Genomic DNA, 9,703 nt, shown 5'->3' on the forward strand with positions numbered 1-9,703 from the left:
CTTCCCTTTCCATTTTTGGATAGCCCGTCTCTTTCCAAGAGCCCTCCGTGTCGCCAGGCGGACACATCGCAAATTCACAACGGTGGATTATTATTATTTTTTTTTTTTCAACGCGGCCAGCAGGGGGCGCTGCGCGCGCGGACCCGCGTCCCGCTTACATTTGCCGGGCTTATATATTATTTATATTATTTCGGCCAAGTCCGCGGAGCTCGGGTGAGAAGGGCATTCGTCGGAAAAATCGCGGAGCCCAAAAACCGGGTCTGAGATCAGTTCAATCCAGAGGGAAGGTTGCCCAAGTCCGCGGAGCTCGGGTGAGAAGGGCATTCGTCGGAAAAATCGCGGAGCCCAAAAACCGGGTCTGAGATCAGTTCAATCCAGAGGGAAGGTTGCCCAAGTCCGCGGAGCTCGGGTGAGAAGGGCATTCGTCGGAAAAATCGCGGAGCCCGAAAACCGGGTCTGAGATCAGTTCAATCCAGAGGGAAGGTTGCCCAAGTCCGCGGAGCTCGGATGAGAAGGGCATTCGTCGGAAAAATCGCGGAGCCCGAAAACCGGGTCTGAGATTAGTTCAATCCAGAGGGAAGGTTGCCCAAGTCCGCGGAGCTCGGGTGAGAAGGGCATTCGTCGGAAAAATCGCGGAGCCCGAAAACCGGGTCTGAGATCAGTTCAATCCAGAGGGAAGGTTGCCCAAGTCCGCGGAGCTCGGGTGAGAAGGGCATTCATCGGAAAAATCGCGGAGCCCGAAAACCGGGTCTGATATTTCCTTCCTTGCCCATCGCAGCGCCCCCTGGTGGGCTGAATCCGGTACTACGATTTGTGGAAGTCTTGCCGATGAGTGGAGACTGGCACCTCTCGGGCCGGGACAGGCTTCCAGGAGCCTGGGGAAAATCGGAGCATGTGGCGCAAAAGTGTCGCGCGCGCCGCCCGACACGTGACTCTAGTAAGAACCACCTCTCCGGATGTGTAATAGGAAGCACGTGCCGGGGCCTGGGCCCTCGATTCCCAGAACCCTGTATTCACGGTGGGCGTGGTCAGACAGAAAGCGCGGGCTTGGTACGGTGTGTGCGCCACAAACTCCGGAAGTGCTGGGTCTGCTGGTCGCAGTGAGGCAATGTACGGAACCGACGGCAGTGACGAAGACTATCTCCCCGACTCGTCAGAGTTGAGCAGCTCGGATGATAGTGGAGGGGAGGAGACGTCTTTTCACGGCAGGAAGGTTCTGGAAGTGTCCGGGGCTTGCTCCGCGGAGGCCGAACCAAGTCTCCATCCGGCCCGCGCAGTGTCGGTCCAGGTACTTACCCGAAAAGCAGATGGTTCGATTGCATGTAACAAGAAAAATTTCTGCCTGTGGTGCGAGAGGCCATTCTCAAAAATTGCGAGACATGTTCAAGCTGTCCACCACAATGAGCATGAGGTTGCAAGGGCACTCAGCTTTCCGAAGCGCTCCAGGGAAAGGACAGTGCAGCTAGACCTGATTCGCACCCGGGGAAACTTTGCCCATAATGTCGGGGTTCTCCGCGAGGGCAGCGGAGTCCTCCTACCGTGCAAGCAGCCGAAAGAAGCAACGGCTCCCCAAGATTTCATGCACTGTGTAAAATGTAAAGGGCTATTCTCCAGGAAGCACCTGTGGCGCCATGTGAAGAGGTGCCCGCTCCGCAAAAGTGTCAGCCCCAAACCTGGAAGAACCAGGGTGCAGGGTCTCTTCACTTACGCCACACCGCTCCCGAAAGATGTTGGCACTGGCCTCTGGAAGTTGCTGAGCGAAATGAATTATGATGATGTGGTACCGGTAATCAAAGGGGACCGCTGGATTATGCAGTTCGGTCAGCACCTCTATAACCGTCTGGGGTCTGATGTCAGCAAGCATGATTACATCCGTCAGAAGCTCAGAGAGGTGGGGCGGCTTCTGCTGAAGGCGATGAAGGTCACACCGTTGCGGTGTATGGAAGATTTCATTTGCCCACAGAATTTCCTGCAAGTGGTGCATGCTGTGAGGAGCCTGGCCGGTCACGATGACCGCACCAATACATATAAAATACCCTCGTTGGCTCTGAAGGTGGGACACAGCTTGCAGAAGATTTCAGCTATGGTGGAGTGTCAGGCACTGATGGAGGGCAGTGCCCTGACAGAGGAGCGTGCCCGAAACTTTCGGAAAATTTATGAGGCGAGGTGGAGCGAGCTAATCTCCACTGCTGCCCTGAAGACACTTCGAGAGATAAAATGGAATGCACCGCTGCTTCTGCCCTTCACTGATGATGTTAAGCGCTTGAACCTGTACCTCCTTGACCGTCAGCGAGAGTACATCGATGAGTTGTCCGCCCACCCTTCCAAACAGCAGTGGTCCATGTTGGCCAAAGTTACCCTCACGCAGCTGATTCTCTTCAACCGCAGGAGAGAAGGTGAGGTTTCCAAGATGCTGCTCTCCTCCTTCGATTTACGGCACACAGCCGATTTGCAGGGTGATGTGGCCCAGGCCCTGTCAGAGCTGGAGAAGGCACTCTGTCGTCACTTCTCCCGTATTGAGATTCCTGGGAAAAGAGGCAGGAAAGTCCCTGTCCTGCTATCCCCAAGCATGCAGAAAGCGATGGAGCTCCTCATAGAGAAGCGGACAGAATGTGGTGTGACCCCACACAATATCTACATGTTTGCTAGGCCAACAGCCATGTCCCATTATAGGGGATCCGACTGCATACGTCTCTACGCCCGGGAGTGTGGGGCCAAGCACCCCGAAGCATTATCTTCCACCCGCCTACGGAAGCATGTGGCTACACTTTCCAGAGTCCTCAACCTGAGCGATACAGAGATGGATCAGCTTGCTGATTTCCTTGGACATGATATTCGGGTGCACCGGCATTATTACCGCCTCCCGGAGGGTACCCTTCAACTGGCCAAGTTGAGCAAGCTGTTTCTGGCTCTCGAGCAAGGGAGAATGGCTGAATTCCGGGGCCACAATCTGGAAGAGATCTCCATTGATCCAAACGGTAGGTATCACTTGACAGTGTGGCTCCAGGGACTGACTGTCTAAGTGGGCTGGTGTGATCGGTTTCCCTGTCCTTCTCTATCCACAGAGCCGATCCAGGTGGTGAGCGATGACTCTGGGGATGAGCCAGAGAGTCAGGATACTGAGGTTCCCATGGGGCACATGGGAAAAGAAGCTGGCAGCGTGGTGTCGGCGGTGGATGGAGGTGCAGCTAAAGGTGGGTGTGACTGTCCATTCCATTTGAGATGCGTCCATGACTGGTGGTGGCGTTGCGTGGTGACTGACCTTTCTTCTCCCGCACAGGTGACAGAAGGGGTACCAAGCGCAATCCGTGGACCCCAGCAGAAGTGAAAGCTGTTGAACGTCGCATGATTCGGTTCATTCGCTCATTCAAGGTGCCGGGCAAGAATGACTGTGATGCGTGCCTAAGGGCAGAACGACAAGCGCTGAAGGCTCGGAACTGGCTCTCGGTTAAGTTTTACATTAAGAACCGAATTACTGCTGAAATGAGAAAGAACCTTTCCTGAATAAAATGTATCTGCTGCTGAATACACGTTTCCTCTATCTCTAATTAAACCCGAAAATAAATCAGTTATGTGGGTGTCCTCATTAGGCTGGTATTCCTGAATAGGTCCCCATGAGGAAGGTTCCAGACATATGTCCCGATGAGGATAGAAAAACAAGTATGTGTGTGTGTGTGTGTGGTTATTATTGTTTTTATTTTTTTCTCACCACAGTATTTTCAATGCGAAAAAAAGGCATAACTGTGTTATTATTATTTTTTTATTGTATACGTCAGGGGTGGGGAACCTCAGGCCCGAGGGCCGTATAAGGCCCTCAAAGCCACTTGATCTGGCCCGCCCAGGCTCACCTAAACGACAGGAGATGCCGAGCGCCCGCTGAGATTTTACCACCAGTGGGCGCCCGACTCAGCAGCAGCCGGAGGCAGGAGCTCACTCCTGAGCTCCAGCTTCAGGCTCAGGTAGTGTACATGTGTGGCTGTGTGGTGCTATGGGAGGGACGTCATGACATCTCTCCCATAGTTCCGAGGAGAGGGAGGGCAGCCGTCCGGAAACAGGAGCAGGGCTGGTGAGCATTCTGTTTTTTTTTCCTTTTAATGTGCGTGTGTGTAAGCGGCGCTACTAGGGGACATATTTAATGGGGCATAACTATAGGGGGCATATCTAATGGGGCATAACAACTGATGGGGCATATCTAATGGGTCAAAACAAGTGACTGGGGGCAAATCTAATGGGGCATAACAACTGACTGGGGGCAAATCTAATCGGGCATAACAAGAGACTGGGGGCAGGCTAATTTTTAAATTGATAATTTTTGTATGACCCCCGAAGGATTTTATAAATATCCAAATGGCCCTTGGTAGAAAAAAGGTTCCCCACCCCTGGTATACGTGAATATCTGGTGCATTCATACACTCTGTAATCCAAAATTGGGCGCAAGGTCCCTGAGGTTTTTTTGTTGACAAACCTCATGCTCACTTGATTATGCACCACAAACTCTTTGCACATGTTACATTTGCCCCACCTGCAGTGCAATATGGTTTTACCCAATTTCTTATTGTTTTTACTTTATTTGCAAACAGGAATCAGGCCCTATGTTACTAAAACAAAAATGTAAATCTCAATTATAAAGATCCTTGATGGTATTATCTCATGATGATTGCAAACTCTTTGGTGGTTGTATACTTATAGATATGTAGATATATGCAGAAATTATAGGTAGAGAATGATACGATAGATAGATAGATAGATAGATAGATAGATAGATAGATAGATAGATAGATAGATAGATAGATAGATAGAATACACAAACACACATTGGGCGGGTTCCTATTTGCTGATGTAAAACATTGGGTGCTCTGAGCACTATAAGTCACGTTACACATAATGCGTGAGTGCCATGTGACTCTGTAGAGCAAAGCGTCTTTTTTCTCTTTATTTTTCCCATGAAAATACATCTTAGACACAATGTAATGCATAGGATGCACAAGCAACTTCTGCGTCCTCTTTCATTGCATTGTATCTAATATGCATTTTTGTAGAAAAAAATCACAAAAAACAGACGCTTAGTGCTACCGCATACTGACACGTTATGGCGTGACTTAAAGGGCTGTTTAGCGTTACCTCAGCAAGGATATAAGAGGACTAATCTGTACACATTGCCAGTTTTGTGCAGTTTCTGAGTTGCCCAGGACTTACTCAGCCGCTGCGATCACTTCAGCCTGTCCGGGGCCAGAATTGACGTCAGACACCCGCCCTGCAAACGCTTGGACATGCCTGCATTTTTCCAAACACTCCCAGAAAACGGTCAGTTGACACCCACAAACGCCTTCTTCCTGTCAATCTCCTTGCGGTCGTCTGTGCGAATGGATTTTTCATACAATCCATCGCCCAGCAACGATCCGCTTTGTACCCATATGACACGCCTGCGCATTGCGGTGCATACACATGCGCAGTTCTGACATGATCGCAGCGCAGCTAAAAAATCCTAGCATGTGATCAGGTCTGAATGACATCCAATGTGTAGTATAGTTGAGTTTGACTATGGTGGGTGAAAGGGTTAATGCTTTTAATGGAGTTTGAGAGAGAGAATATGGAATTAATGAATATAAATATTTGATTGTGCGTAGGAATTAATAACGGGGATGAGGTTGTTAATGGAATTTATTAAATTGAATGCCATTGCTATTATGAAACTAAAGTATATTTTTAAATAAGGGTTCATTATTGATGAGGGGAGGATTTTGCGAGGAATTTGTGGGGCCTTAATTTGCAGCAGTGGACGAGGCTGTTAATGATACTGTACTCTCTAATTTACATCGTTGAGACCCCAGAGTGCCCACACGGGAAAGTAGGTAAATCCAGCTCCCCAAAATGTCTCCCAAATATTTCAGGAGAGTAGGCTCTAATTGCTGATTTCTTTCATTCACGCATTGTATTATGCAGACACAAGAGATACTGTTTCTGTGTATCATGAGTTACATGTATTTTTACATTGATCCCTTTTTTGACAAAACAAAAGTAAATTTACCCATCACACTGATTTTAAGAGCCTGTGTAAAACATAGGGGGAAAAGTTAATTTAGCCATAGTAATTTAACATGGGCTAATTGATCCCCCGGGGCTATTCAGTTACTCCCCGCACTTAGCGGGGGATTTATTTTCAGGTCTGAACAGACCCAAAATGAAGTCCCCGAAAAATAGCCTGTTATCTGGAGTGTGAACCATGGTTAACACACAGGGCCAGAAACGTATCCCATATTCTGTGTGTTAATGGCCGTTGACAGGGTCATTTATTGGGCGAGAAACAGGAGCTCTAACTGAATATCTCTGGGCATTAAAGGCCAAGGCTACAACCTTTTTTCACACCAGTAATTTACCAGGTCTAGTTGAATTCCCCCCACACTTTAAAGTTTTGTACCTTTTTAATATAAAGCAGAAGCTGATTGTCTTCGTTCCAGTATACCTTCCGATAACTCTGTTTTTCTTCTGTAATATTGCACTGTTGGGGAACAGCAATATGGCAGCCACTGTAGAAAAACATATTTTTGCTAAAAAAACAACAACCCCAAAATGACCCTTGTCCCCAAGAGAGTGTAAGCGACAGTCTGCGCCTGACAGTTACACAGCATCTCTGTTGGCAGTTATGGCAGAGGGGGCGGGGCTTTGTGTACAAATGGCTTATGGCTGAGGTTGCCATGGTAATCATAGTGTAAACAAACTGTAAATTATGAATAACAGTCAAAGTAACACCCCCCCCCCAAAAAAAAATAATAATATATAGAATAATTTCTGTGAGAAACAACAGCTCTAATTGAATAGCTCTGTGACTTAAACCCCAAGGCTAACACCTTTTTTCACACCTGGTAATTTACCGGGTCTAGTTGATTTCCCCCCATACTGTAAAATTTGTACCTTTTCAGTATACCTTCCGATAACTCGGTTTTCCATCTGTAAAATTGCTCTGTTGGGGAACAGCTATATGGCAGCCACTGTAGAAAAACATCTTTTTGCTAAAAAAAAGAGAAAAAAAACAACAACCATTGGTTTCTGCTTCTCCCCAAAAGAATGCAGGCGGCAGTCTGCGCCTGACAGTTACACAGCATCTTAGATGGCAGTTATGGCAGAGGGGGCGGGGCTTTGTGTTCAAATGGCTAATGGCTGTGGTTGCCATGGTAATCCTATTGTAAACAAACTTTAAATTATGAATAACAGCCAAAGTATGTTTTTTGGGAGTCATTTTGGAAACGGAGAAATTTATTCTGAGATATAAAATTGCGTACTTTTACAGTGCATTTACAAATAATTCAATAGTTACAAACTGTGTAAATTTAGGCATCTGTGGTTTGCAAAAGTGCAGTTTTAGTAATAAAGCAGAACAAAAAATGTATTTCTCATTTTAAAGCTGGCTACACACTAAGACATTATGTACTGGGACAATATGGTGACCAGCATATTGTTACTGTGGTACACACCAGAACGATCTAATTAAGGATGGAACAATCACTGTTCTGTCATTTATTAGCATACCCCATGTTGCTATCATTATCGCCCGGTTGGCCGTGCGACAAGGCCGACTGGGCGTCGTCGCTAGCGACAGTTGGCACCCACATATCGGGCATACACAGTAAACAATATGCTTGATATGTCGTTCCAATTCAGGGCCTAATTCAGACCTGATCGCAAAAGCAAAATCTTTCTCTAATGGGCAGACCCATGTGCAGTACAGGGGGGGCAGATATAACATGTGCAGAGAGAATTAGATTTCTCTATCGTCCTAAGTGGATGCTGGGGTTCCTGAAAGGACCATGGGGAATAGCGGGAATAGCGGCTCCGCAGGAGACAGGGCACAAAAAAGTAAAGCTTTACTAGGTCAGGTGGTGTGCACTGGCTCCTCCCCCCATGACCCTCCTCCAGACTCCAGTTAGATTTTGTGCCCGAACGAGAAGGGTGCAATCTAGGTGGCTCTCCTAAAGAGCTGCTTAGAGAAAGTTTAGTTTAGGTTTTTTTCTTTACAGTGAGTCCTGCTGGCAACAGGATCACTGCAACGTGGGACTTAGGGGGAAAGTAGTAAACTCACCTGCATGCAGAGTGGATTTGCTGCTTGGCTACTGGACACCATTAGCTCCAGAGGGATCGAACACAGGCCCAGCCGTGGAGTCCGGTCCCGGAGCCGCGCCGCCGACCCCCTTGCAGATGCTGAAGCGTGAAGAGGTCCGGAAACCGGCGGCTGAAGACTCCTCAGTCTTCATAAGGTAGCGCACAGCACTGCAGCTGTGCGCCATTTTCCTCTCAGCACACTTCACTGGGCAGTCACTGAGGGTGCAGAGCGCTGGGGGGGGGCGCTCTGAGAGGCAAATATAAACCTTATACAAGGCTAAAAATACCTCACATATAGCCCATAGGGGCTATATGGAGATATTTAACCCCTGCCTGACTGGAAAAATAGCGGGAGAAGAACCCGCCGAAAAAGGGGCGGGGCCTATCTCCTCAGCACACGGCGCCATTTTCTGTCACAGCTCCGCTGGTCAGAACGGCTCCCAGGTCTCTCCCCTGCACTGCACTACAGAAACAGGGTAAAACAGAGAGGGGGGGCACATTAATGGCTATATATATATATATTAAAGCAGCTATAAGGGAGCACTTAATATAAGGATATCCCTTGTATATATAGCGCTTTGTGGTGTGTGCTGGCAGACTCTCCCTCTGTCTCCCCAAAAGGGCTAGTGGGTCCTGTCTTCATTAGAGCATTCCCTGTGAGTTTGCGGTGTGTGTCGGTACGTGGTGTCGACATGTATGAGGACGATATTGGTGTGGAGGCGGAGCAATTGCCAAATATGCAGATGTCACCCCCCAGGGGGTCGACACCAGAATGGATGCCTTTATTTGTGGAATTACGTGATGGTTTATCTTCCCTTAAACAGTCAGTTGAGGACATGAGGCGGCCGGACAATCAATTAATGCCTGTCCAGGCGCCTCAAACACCGTCAGGGGCTGTAAAACGCCCTTTGCCTCAGTCGGTCGACACAGACCCAGACACGGGCACTGATTCCAGTGACGACGGTAGAAATTCAAACGTATTTTCCAGTAGGGCCACACGTTATATGATTTTGGCAATGAAGGAGACGTTACATTTAGCTGATACTACAGATACCGTAAAACAGGGTATTATGTATAGTGTGAAAAAACTACAAACAGTTTTTCCTGAATCAGAAGAATTAAATGACGTGTGTGATGAAGCGTGGGTTGCTCCTGATAAAAAGTTGATAATTTCAAAAAAGTTATTGGCATTATACCCTTTCCCGCCAGAGGTTAGGGCGCGCTGGGAAACACCCCCTAAGGTGGACAAGGCGCTCACACGCTTATCCAAACAAGTGGCGTTACCCTCTCCTGAGACGGCCGCACTTAAGGATCCATCAGATAGAAAGATGGAAGTTATTCAAAAGAATATATACACACATGCAGGTGTTATACTACGACCAGCTATAGCAACTGCCTGGATGTGCAGTGCTGGAGTAGTTTGGTCAGAATCCCTGATTGAAAATATTGATACCCTAGATAGGGACAATGTTTTACTGTCGTTAGAACAAATAAAGGATGCATTTATCTATATGCGTGATGCACAGAGGGATATTTGCACACTGGCATCTCGGGTGAGTGCTATGTCCATTTCAGCCAGAAGAGCCTTATGGACACGACAGTGGAC

The 9,703-nt window shown here is 48.0% G+C and overlaps 1 long non-coding RNA gene across 4 annotated transcripts in view; it reads right to left on the reverse strand.

Annotated features, from left to right (window-relative positions):
- LOC134928931 (uncharacterized) overlaps positions 1–7,091 on the reverse strand; it is a 210,253-nt gene extending 203,162 nt beyond the window's left edge. For 3 of the 4 annotated variants that reach the window (XR_010178137.1, XR_010178135.1, XR_010178134.1), the window contains exon 1: positions 6,419–6,886. This is a non-coding gene — a long non-coding RNA (uncharacterized LOC134928931). Of the gene's footprint in view, positions 1–6,418; positions 6,887–6,912 lie in introns of those variants that run through there. The other variant, XR_010178136.1, reaches the window with a different exon arrangement.
- Positions 7,092–9,703: the final 2,612 nt, after the last annotated feature.

This window comes from Pseudophryne corroboree, chromosome 5, assembly GCF_028390025.1.
Source record: "Pseudophryne corroboree isolate aPseCor3 chromosome 5, aPseCor3.hap2, whole genome shotgun sequence".
Lineage (NCBI taxonomy): Eukaryota > Metazoa > Chordata > Amphibia > Anura > Myobatrachidae > Pseudophryne > Pseudophryne corroboree.